A 10,076-nucleotide genomic window follows, 5' to 3' on the forward strand; every position below is an offset into this window, starting at 1 on the left:
TAAGCTACTAGTACGTAGGTGCTGGCCTACAATATTCTTTCTTTCAAGAACCACTTTTCATCAATTTTCAGACTGGATATTCCTGAAGCACAACATTACAATCTGAAGACCACAATTCATCAATTTTCATAACAAATCATACTAGCATCATCAATCTTTGAATCACTGAACCACTGAAACCCTGTCAACACCCAGTCGCCAGAACACAGAGCAGACTACAGAACTTCTGCAATAACAGTCAGACCCAACTGCAACCCAAAAATTAAGCTTCAAAAGATATACGCTACTTCAATGAAACCAACCTGCGTATACACACGATTTTACCAGAGAAAACCTGCGTACAGATCTAAAAATAATTTCTCATAACTTGCAGCTGTACCAGACATCAGTCATACCCAGAACATAACATTGCGTCAGTATGCAGATCTAAAAATATGCGTAATCAACCATATACCGATAGTTCATTTCAAACCATTTGATCCCGATCTATCCTTAGATCTAGTCTTCCATCAACCGGTGTGATCTCTCCTTAGCTTAGATCAAGAAACCCAGAACCTGCATACTAGATCTCTTTCTTTATCAGATATTCAAGACTTTTTCAGTACACTTGCCTAATGATCTTCTTCTCCTTATATAGCCTTAGGCCCTTCACAATACCACGGTCCAAAACCATAGTAACCCAATACCATCAACTTCAAAACTCGGGATCAACACGACTGTCGAGATACCTTGGTCCAAAAACATAGGCTCAAGTACCGAGGACTAACTACCACGAACCAAAAGAAAGCTTCTCGACATGTACGCACTTTTCTGTTCATGAAACTACGTGTATACGCGACTTCGTATATAGCTAGCCTGCATATCCATGACTTAGTATATAGCGTACTAGCGTGTATACGCAACTTGGGCTTAATGAACCTGCGTATATGAAATTTCTCTTCATTCTTGTAGTCTGGACTGAGATCTGTCATCAAAGAGAGTTGCCATCAGGGACAACAACTGTACCGTAGTGCCACACCTGTGCCAAAATGCCAACAATCTCCCCCTTTGGACTTGATGGCAACCCCAAGATCCTTAGAATCATTCTCCCCCTTTGTCATCAAGGGAAAAGGGCTGTGCTCCCCCTGAGAACATGCTGATATCTCTGCTCTGCTGTGCTGAACATGCTTCCCCTGACTCTAGGCAAGATCTGCAAAAGATGTTCTTCAAGAAGAACCAAGACTTATACATCATAAAGGACCTTCCTATCACCAAAAGACTCAATACATACATCCATAATCCCAACCAAGAGGGGATACATCAGAAATTTACATATAACAACCAATTACATTACATCATTCATCCCAGGCATAGTGGGGAAACCAACATGACCTTGACATCATAAAAGAGATATCACAAAAGAGATACATGACATAGAGACGAAAGATCTAGACCAAGAGTTATGAAAGTCACCAGCAGCATCTGATAATCATCTTTTAGATCAACAACCAAGATTTCCTTCTGTGCTCCTTCTCCTGAAACCAACAACAGTTGTGAACTAGAACCAAAAACATCTAAATGCCAACAATGCTTTATTAGACTTTAAGCTGCTCCCCCTGAAACTGTGCCTGCTGCACCTCCTGAAACTGTGCCTGAAGGACTCTGGCATACCCATCTCAGACCTTCTCCAACCAGAGTCTGCCCTTGCTGTTTAGAACTCCATATACGCGACTTCACCTGCATAAATCAGCGTATGTACGCGGATATCCCTTATACAACACGCGTACACCAACTTTTCTTTAGAACAGACAAGCTTCAACAGCAGGATGAAGCATCAACTACTCCCAGCTTTTGTCTGAGATATTCAAAAGTCTCCCTGGGCATTGGTTTTGTGAGAATATCAGCAACTTGTTCTTTAGAAGAAACATACTCCAACTTGACCTTTTGTTCAAGCACTTGTTCCCGGAGGAAGTGATACTTGATTGGTATGTGCTTGGTCTTTGAATGCATGACTGGATTCTTTGAAATGCTGATTGCACTTGTATTATCACATAAGATAGAGACAGGTGGAGTGCAAGTGATTTGAAAATCCTGCAAGGTCTGCATCATCCAAAGAAGTTGTGTGCAACAAGATGCCGCAGCCACATATTCTGCTTCAGCTGTAGATAAAGCAATCGAACTCTGTTTCTTGCTGAACCAAGATACTAATCTGGAACCCATGAAGAATGCACCACCACTTGTGCTTTTCCTGTCATCCACACTTCCGGCCCAATCTGCATCTGTGTAAGCATGAAGAGTGAGATCTGTATCTCTAGGATACCATAAGCCATAGTTTTGAGTCCCTTGAATATACTTGAAGATTCTTTTGACTGCCTGAAGATGAGTTTCCTTTGGGTTGGCTTGAAATCTTCCAACAATTCCTACTGCATGCATAATGTCTGGTCGGGTACCTGTCAAATAAAGCAAACTCCCAATCATGGATCTGTAAGTTGGTTGATGAACTGCTGCTGATTCATCATTTGTATTGAGGCTGCATCCTGTAACCATGGGGGTACATACTGGCTTTGAATCTTCCATGCCATACTTCTTCAAGATCTGCTTGAGGTACTTGGTTTGAGACAAGAAAATACCTCCTTCATTTTGTTGGATTTGCAATCCAAGAAAGTATGTCAATTCTCCAAGTAATGACATTTCAAATTCTTTCTGCATAACCAAGGCAAAGTTTTGACTCATAGCCTCTTGATTGCTGCCAAAGATAATATCATCTACATACACAATAAGTATTAGCAATTTGTTATTTTCAACTTTCATATAGAGATTGCTATCTGCTGATCCTTTTGAAAAACCTTTTTGGTGAAGATATTTTTCCAAACGATAGTTCCAAGCCCTTGGAGCTTGTTTGAGACCATAGAGAGCCTTTTTCAATCTGCATACAAGGTTTGGATCATTCCCAAGAATGAAACCATCTGGCTGCTCAATATATGTTGGCATTATGTTATCTGGTATGACTGTATGTTACAGATGTTGTACTTGATGGCAACTCCAGTGGTAAGGCTCTCAATTTGTTGAAAAATTAAGAAGGACGCAGGCAATTGGTTCAGAAAGTGCGTCCCCGCAGGTATACCATGCAGAACCCGCGTCCAGGGACGCCGGCCAGTCGTTCAGGGGGTGCGTCTACCCAGTGCACACATTTCAAGGCAGAGAAAAGCACGTGGGGGTTTCTTGTGTGGTATCTAGCCGACGGTTTTATGTTTCTATGGTGTCGGCTCGTGGTATTGTTCCATGTTTTGGGGAGGAGCTTGCCTATATAAAGCAAAGGAGTTCATTTGGATTGAGCAATTGTCTTGGGTTGAATATCTTATTTGGTGAGATCTAGTCCAGATCTAAGAGGGCGAATCTTCTAATGGAATGTGATCTCTATGGCGCATGATCAGATCTGTAGATCTGACTGTTTGGGTTTGTCCTGAAGCCTTCATATCATTTATATCTAAAGGGTCACAGGTTCAGTGAAGGGAAAGTGTGCCGGGACGCAGGTACTATAAAGGGAAAGTGCACCGAGATGCAGCACAGTAGAGAGAGACCTGCGTGGGGACGCAGGGCGATCAAGGTTCAGGTGCGTCTCTGAAGCAGAAGGACGCGGCGCGATAGTGTTTTCAGGTGCGTCTCTGTAGCGAAAGACGCGGCGCGATAGTATCTTTGGGTGCGTCCCTGAAGCAACAGAACGCAGAGCAGTCAAAGGAACAGTGCGTGGGCACGCAGTGGAGCAGAAGGATATCTGCGTGTGGACGCAGAGTAGCAGAAGGTTAACGGCGTCTGGTCGCAGGCCACAGAAAGAAAAACTGCGTCTCTGTTTTAAGATGTTCTGTTGATTGAATTTCTCTATTGATAAGGTGTTCTGGGTTAGTTCTGTTGTTGCTGATCTGATATCTGTAGTGATCTATATCTGTTATGTACTTGTTGATCATCTGATGCTTTATGAAAAGAAGTAGGGGTTGTAGCTCCCTTCCAGGAGTAGACTGGAAAACGAGAGAGAGAGAGAGTTGTAGCTCTCTGCAGGTTGCAGCCTGCGTACTGGTAAAGGACTGCACCAGTACAAAATCATTGTAAAAGAAGTTTCTAAATTGAAAGAAGATAGAGACATATTGCAGCAGGTGGTTTTCACCCACATTGGGTTTCCACCTTACATCTTGTGTTCTTTGGTGTGACTATCTGTTTTTTTCATGCTCATTATTTTATGGTACTGACATGCTAAAATAATTCAAAGATCAAATAAGGAAGATTTATTAAATTGCTAGATAATACTGATTCACCCCCCCTCTCAGTATTATTTTCAACAATTGATATCAGAGCAGGTCCTTCAGAGAAGCTTGATCGCTTGAAGGTAGATCGTTCATCATGAGCAACTACGAGAGAGAAGCATCAATCAGGCCACCGATTTTTGATGGGACAAACTTCAATTATTGGAAGGTAAGAGTTACTGCATATCTTCAATCTCTTGGTACATAAGTTTGGGACATTGTAGAAACAGGCTATGCTTTTCCTTCAGCTACTCCTACAGATCCAGCTGAGAAAAATAAGTATGAAACAAATGCAAAAGCAGTCAGTACTCTATTAGGAAGTATATCCCAAATAGAATTCATGAAGGTAATGCACTTCAAATCAACAAAAGAGATATGGGACAAAATGGTCACGAGCTATGAAGGAGATGAACAGGTAAAACAAGCTAAACTTCAAACTCTCAGGATTCAATATGAGACTCTCAAGATGTATAATGATGAAAGTGTGGCTAATTATTTTCTTCGGGTAGATGAGATTGTTAATTGTATGAAAAATTTGGGTGAAGAAATAAAAGAGGCTATAGTAGTTCAAAATATTCTAAGATCATTATCCCCCAAGTTTGAATCTAAAGTATCTGCAATAGAAGAAAAGGAAAATCTCCGTGTTCTCACTATGTCTCAGCTACATGGAATTCTAACTGCTTATGAAATGAGAAAGGGAGGTCCATCAGACAGAAGGGAAGCTGCTTTTAAGGCATCAGGCAAAGAAGATTACTATGAAACAAGCCATGTTCCAGAAGAAGAGGAAGAAGAATCAAATTTTGTCAGAAATCTTCAAAGGGGTTCTGGAAGGTTCAGAGGTAAGCTACCTTTCAAATGCTTTTCTTGTGGAAGAGTAGGTCATTATGCTGCAAAATGTCCTTATAAGGATAAAGGAAAGGAACCTGCTAGATGGAACAAGAAACAAAGTGCAAATAAGAAAAGCTACTACACCCATGAAGATAGTGATGGTTTATCAAACAGTGATGAAGATGAACAAGGTAATAAATATAAGTTGTTAATGGCATTTGAAGATGATGATTATGAGGATGCTGTAGATGTGAATAACCTCTATGATGAAATTACTAGACTAAGAGATGTATAGAAGAAAAGAATGTGATCATTGATACTCTACAATTTCAAATTGATGAAAAAGAAAAACATCTTGAAAAACTAGAAGGTGAAATTGTTGGTCTCAGAAAAGAAATTGAGAAAACAAAAGCTATTAATCTTAAGTTTGTCAAAGGATCTGAAACTTTGGATGAGATTATCAATGTGCAGCGGTCTCCTCTAAACAAGACAGGTTTGGGTTACAATGGAGAAACCTCTCAAGCATCCACCTCAAAAAGTTATCTTGATGCGGCAAGAAGAAATGAGCAGAAGAACAATGAAGATAATCAGGTAAAGCAGGGACAAAATACAAACAGAAACTATCAGGGGCAATCCATCTTAAGGGTGAACAAAAGCTACAACCAGCCACAGGTAAAATCTTCTCAGTTTGGTTCAAGAATAGATGAAAATAGAAATTACAATCAGTTGGCAGGTAGATTCAATAACCGCAGAAGCTTCTTCAATGGACAATGCTTTTCTTGCCATAATTTTGGTCACAAAGCAGCGCAATGTGTTGCATATAAAACAATCATGACTAGGGAAGCTCAAAAACAAAGAAGTATGACAGGGATGACAAAAAGGACCTATAACAACTTTTCGGTTCTTGAAAATGAAATCGAATGTTCTATTTGCAATAACTTTGGTCATGAAGAATCTGAATGCAGGAGCAGGTTTCAGCAGAAAAAGGAGCAAGCCTCAAGCACCAAAACATGGAGAATAAAGGAACCTCAAACCGAAAGATGTGGAATAGCATTTTATGCAGAGGGACAGGAAAATCTATGGTACATTGACAGTGGATGTTCGAAGCATATGACAGGTGATAAAGAAAAACTTGAATCTTATTCTGTTCTAGAAAAAGGAAAGAAAGTCTCTTTTGGAAACGATACTCCTGCAACTATAAAAGGAAAAGGCATTGCTCAGTTAAAAGGAAAGGTCAAAGCTGGAAATGTTTTGTATGTTGATGGATTGAAGAATAATCTTCTAAGTGTCAGCCAGATGTGTGATCAAAGAACCGAGGTTATTTTCAGATCGAATGGATGTCTTGTTCGTGATCTTGATACAGGTAAAACAGTACTCAAAGGCAAAAGAACTCCAAATAATCTGTACATATTTGAAGAAGGACAACAACAATGCTATCTAAGCAAGGATGAAGAGCACTGGTTATGGCATCGAAGGTTGGGACATCTAAGCTTCTCACAAATAAGGAAAGCATGCAAATATCAGGCAGTTCGCGATCTTCCAGATATCAAAATTCCTGACAACACCATATGCAGATCATGTCAGTTTGGAAAACAAACCAGGACTAACTTTCCAGAGAAAGAAGGATCAGCTAGCATGCCTCTTGAGCTAGTACATACAGATACATGTGGTCCATTCAGGAAAAGAACACCTAGAGGAGAGGAATACTTGATATTATTTATTGACGATTTCTCCAGGTTTGTCTGGTTAGGACTTATGAAGCACAAAGATGAAGCATTCGAAAAATTCAAATCCTTCAAAGCCTTGGTTGAAAATGAATCAGGTCACAAAATTAAGTGCCTCAGATCCGACAGAGGTGGGGAATTTACTTCAAATGAATTTTTCGATTTCTGTGATGAACATGGGATAAGGAGAGAATTCTCTACAGCTAGAACTCCTCAGCAAAATGGAGTTGTTGAAAGAATGAACAGAACAATCCAACAAATGGCTCGTGCTATGCTTGATGAATCAGGAACTCTCGCAACTTTCTGGGGTGAAGCTGCACATGCTGCGGTTGTTATTCTCAACAAAACAAATGTCCGGGTGAACAGCACTCAAACTCCTCATGAGCTTTGGAGTGGCAGGACTCCTTCGGTAAAGCACTTCATAATCTTTGGGAGCAAATGCTATATCAAGAATACTGATGAGCAGCTTGGCAAACTTGAACCTAGAGCAGATGAAGGCATTCTTCTTGGCTATTCTCCACATAGCAAAGCATACAAATGCTACAATAAAAGACTTGGCAGAATTGTTGACAGCATTGATGTAGTGGTTGATGAGAAGGGATATATTCCTAGGCAAGTACATCATGAAGATATAGAAGAAGATGAAGGCTACCCTCAAAGACAGAATAATGAAGAAGAAGAACCCCAAGGAGAACCTCAAGAAGAACCAGAGGAGCAGACAAGAATAGAAGAGAAAACTCCATCCAGATATGTTCAGAAGAATCATCCAGAATCTCAGATTGTGGGGCAGAAAGAAGCAGGTGTACAAACAAGAAGAACAGTTGCAGAAGCCTCAAGCTATTTGGCATTACTCTCCTCTACTGAACCACAAAATGTGAAAGAAGCATGCAAAGATGAATGTTGGGTGAAAGCAATGGATGAAGAACTTGAGCAAATCGAAAAGAACAACACTTGGGAGCTGGTTCCTAGACCAAAGGATAAGAATGTTATCGGAACAAAATGGGTCTTCAAAAATAAATTGAATGAAAATGGAGAAGTAATTAGAAACAAAGCCAGACTTGTTTGTAAAGGGTATGCGCAGCAAGAAGGAATAGACTTTGAAGAAACTTTTGCTCCTGTTGCAAGAATTGAGGCCATCCGAATGTTCCTTGCTCTCTCAAGTTTTCAAAACTTCAAAGTATTTCAAATGGATGTAAAATCAGCCTTTCTGAATGGAGACTTGGAAGAAGAAGTGTACATTGAACAGCCAGATGGGTTCATTCTTGGAAATGATCCAAATCTTGTATGCCGATTGAAAAAGGCTCTCTATGGTCTCAAACAAGCTCCAAGGGCTTGGTACTACCGGTTGGACAAATATCTTCATCAACAAGGTTTCTCAAAAGGTTCAGCAGATAGCAATCTGTATATAAAAGTTGAAAATGAAAAATTGCTAATACTTGTTGTGTATGTAGATGACATTATTTTTGGCAGCAATGAAGAAGCTATGAGTCAAAGCTTTGCCTCGGTCATGCAGAAAGAATTTGAAATGTCCTTGCTAGGAGAACTGACATATTTCCTTGGTTTGCAAATCCAACAAAAGGAAGGAGGAATCTTTTTATCTCAAACCAAGTATCTCAAGCAGATTTTGAAGAAATATGGCATGGAAGATGCAAAACCAGTATGTACACCCATGGTCACAGGATGTAGTCTTAGTGCAATTGATGAATCTGCAGCAGTACATCAACCAACCTACAGATCTATGATTGGAAGTTTACTATATTTGACAGGTACCCGACCGGACATCATGCATGCAGTTGGAATAGTTGGAAGATTTCAGGCAAATCCGAAGGAGACTCATCTTCAGGCAGTAAAGAGAATTTTCAAATATCTTCAAGGGACTCAAAATTATGGCTTATGGTATCCTAGAGATACAGATCTTACTCTTCATGCTTATATAGATGCAGATTGGGCCGGAAGCGTGGATGACAGGAAAAGCACAAGTGGTGGTGCGTTCTTTATGGGTTCCAGACTGGTATCTTGGTTCAGCAAGAAACAGAGTTCCATTGCCTTATCTACAGCTGAAGCAGAATATGTTGCTGCTGCATCTTGTTGCACCCAACTCCTTTGGATGATGCAGACTTTGCAGGATTTTCAAATCACTTGTACTCCACCAATCCCTATCTTATGTGATAATACAAGTGCAATCAGCATCTCAAAGAACCCTGTTATGCATTCAAAAACCAAGCACATACCAATCAAGTACCATTTTCTCCGGGAACAAGTGCTTGAACAGAAAGTCAAGTTGGAGTATGTTCCTTCCAAGGAACAAGTTGCTGATATTCTCACCAAACCATTGCCCAGGGACACATTTGAATACCTCAGGCAAAAGCTGGGGGTTGTTGATGCATCATCTTATTGTTGAACATCTTCTTATTGGTGGTACAAGGCTCAGGGGGAGCACATAATGCATTGTTGGCATTATGGAGAAGGAGATCTTGGAAACAGCTGCAATATGTCTCTATCTCTTTCATGGTGGATTTCTGGTTATTTGTTGCAGATCTGGAGGAGCATGAGCTAAGGGGGAGCATACCCTTTGCCCTTGATGTCAAAGGGGGAGAATGAAGCTGAAGCTTGTAAGGTTGAGGTTGCCAGGTTGAGGTTGCCATCAAGTCCAAAGGGGGAGATTGTTGGCATTATGTTATCTGGTATCACTGTATGTTACAGATGTTGTACTTGATGGCAACTCCAGTGGTAAGGCTCTCAGTTTGTTGAAAAATTAAGAAGGATGCAGGCAATCGGTTCAGAAAGTGCGTCCCCGCAGGTATACCATGCAGAACCCGCGTCCAGGGACGCCGGCCAGCCGTTCAGGGGGTGCGTCTACCCAGTGCACACATTTCAAGGCAGAGAAAAGCACGTGGGGGTTTCTTGTGTGGTATCTAGCCGACGGTTTTATGTTTCTATGGTGTCGGCTCGTGGTATTGTTCCATGTTTTGGGGAGGAGCTTGCCTATATAAAGCAAAGGAGTTCATTTGGATTGAGCAATTGTCTTGGGTTGAATATCTTATTTGGTGAGATCTAGTCCAGATCTAAGAGGGTGAATCTTCTAATGGAATGTGATCTCTATGGCGCATGATCAGATCTGTAGATCTGACTGTTTTGGTTTGTCCTGAAGCCTTCATATCATCTATATCTAAAGGGTCGCAGGTTCAGTGAAGGGAAAGTGCACCGGGACGCAGGTACTATAAAGGGCAAGTGCGCCGAGACGCAG

The sequence above is a fragment of the Pinus tabuliformis genome, chromosome 4_2 (assembly GCF_031772625.1).
Source record: "Pinus tabuliformis cultivar Carrire ecotype Pingquan chromosome 4_2, CPIR1, whole genome shotgun sequence".
Lineage (NCBI taxonomy): Eukaryota > Viridiplantae > Streptophyta > Pinopsida > Pinales > Pinaceae > Pinus > Pinus tabuliformis.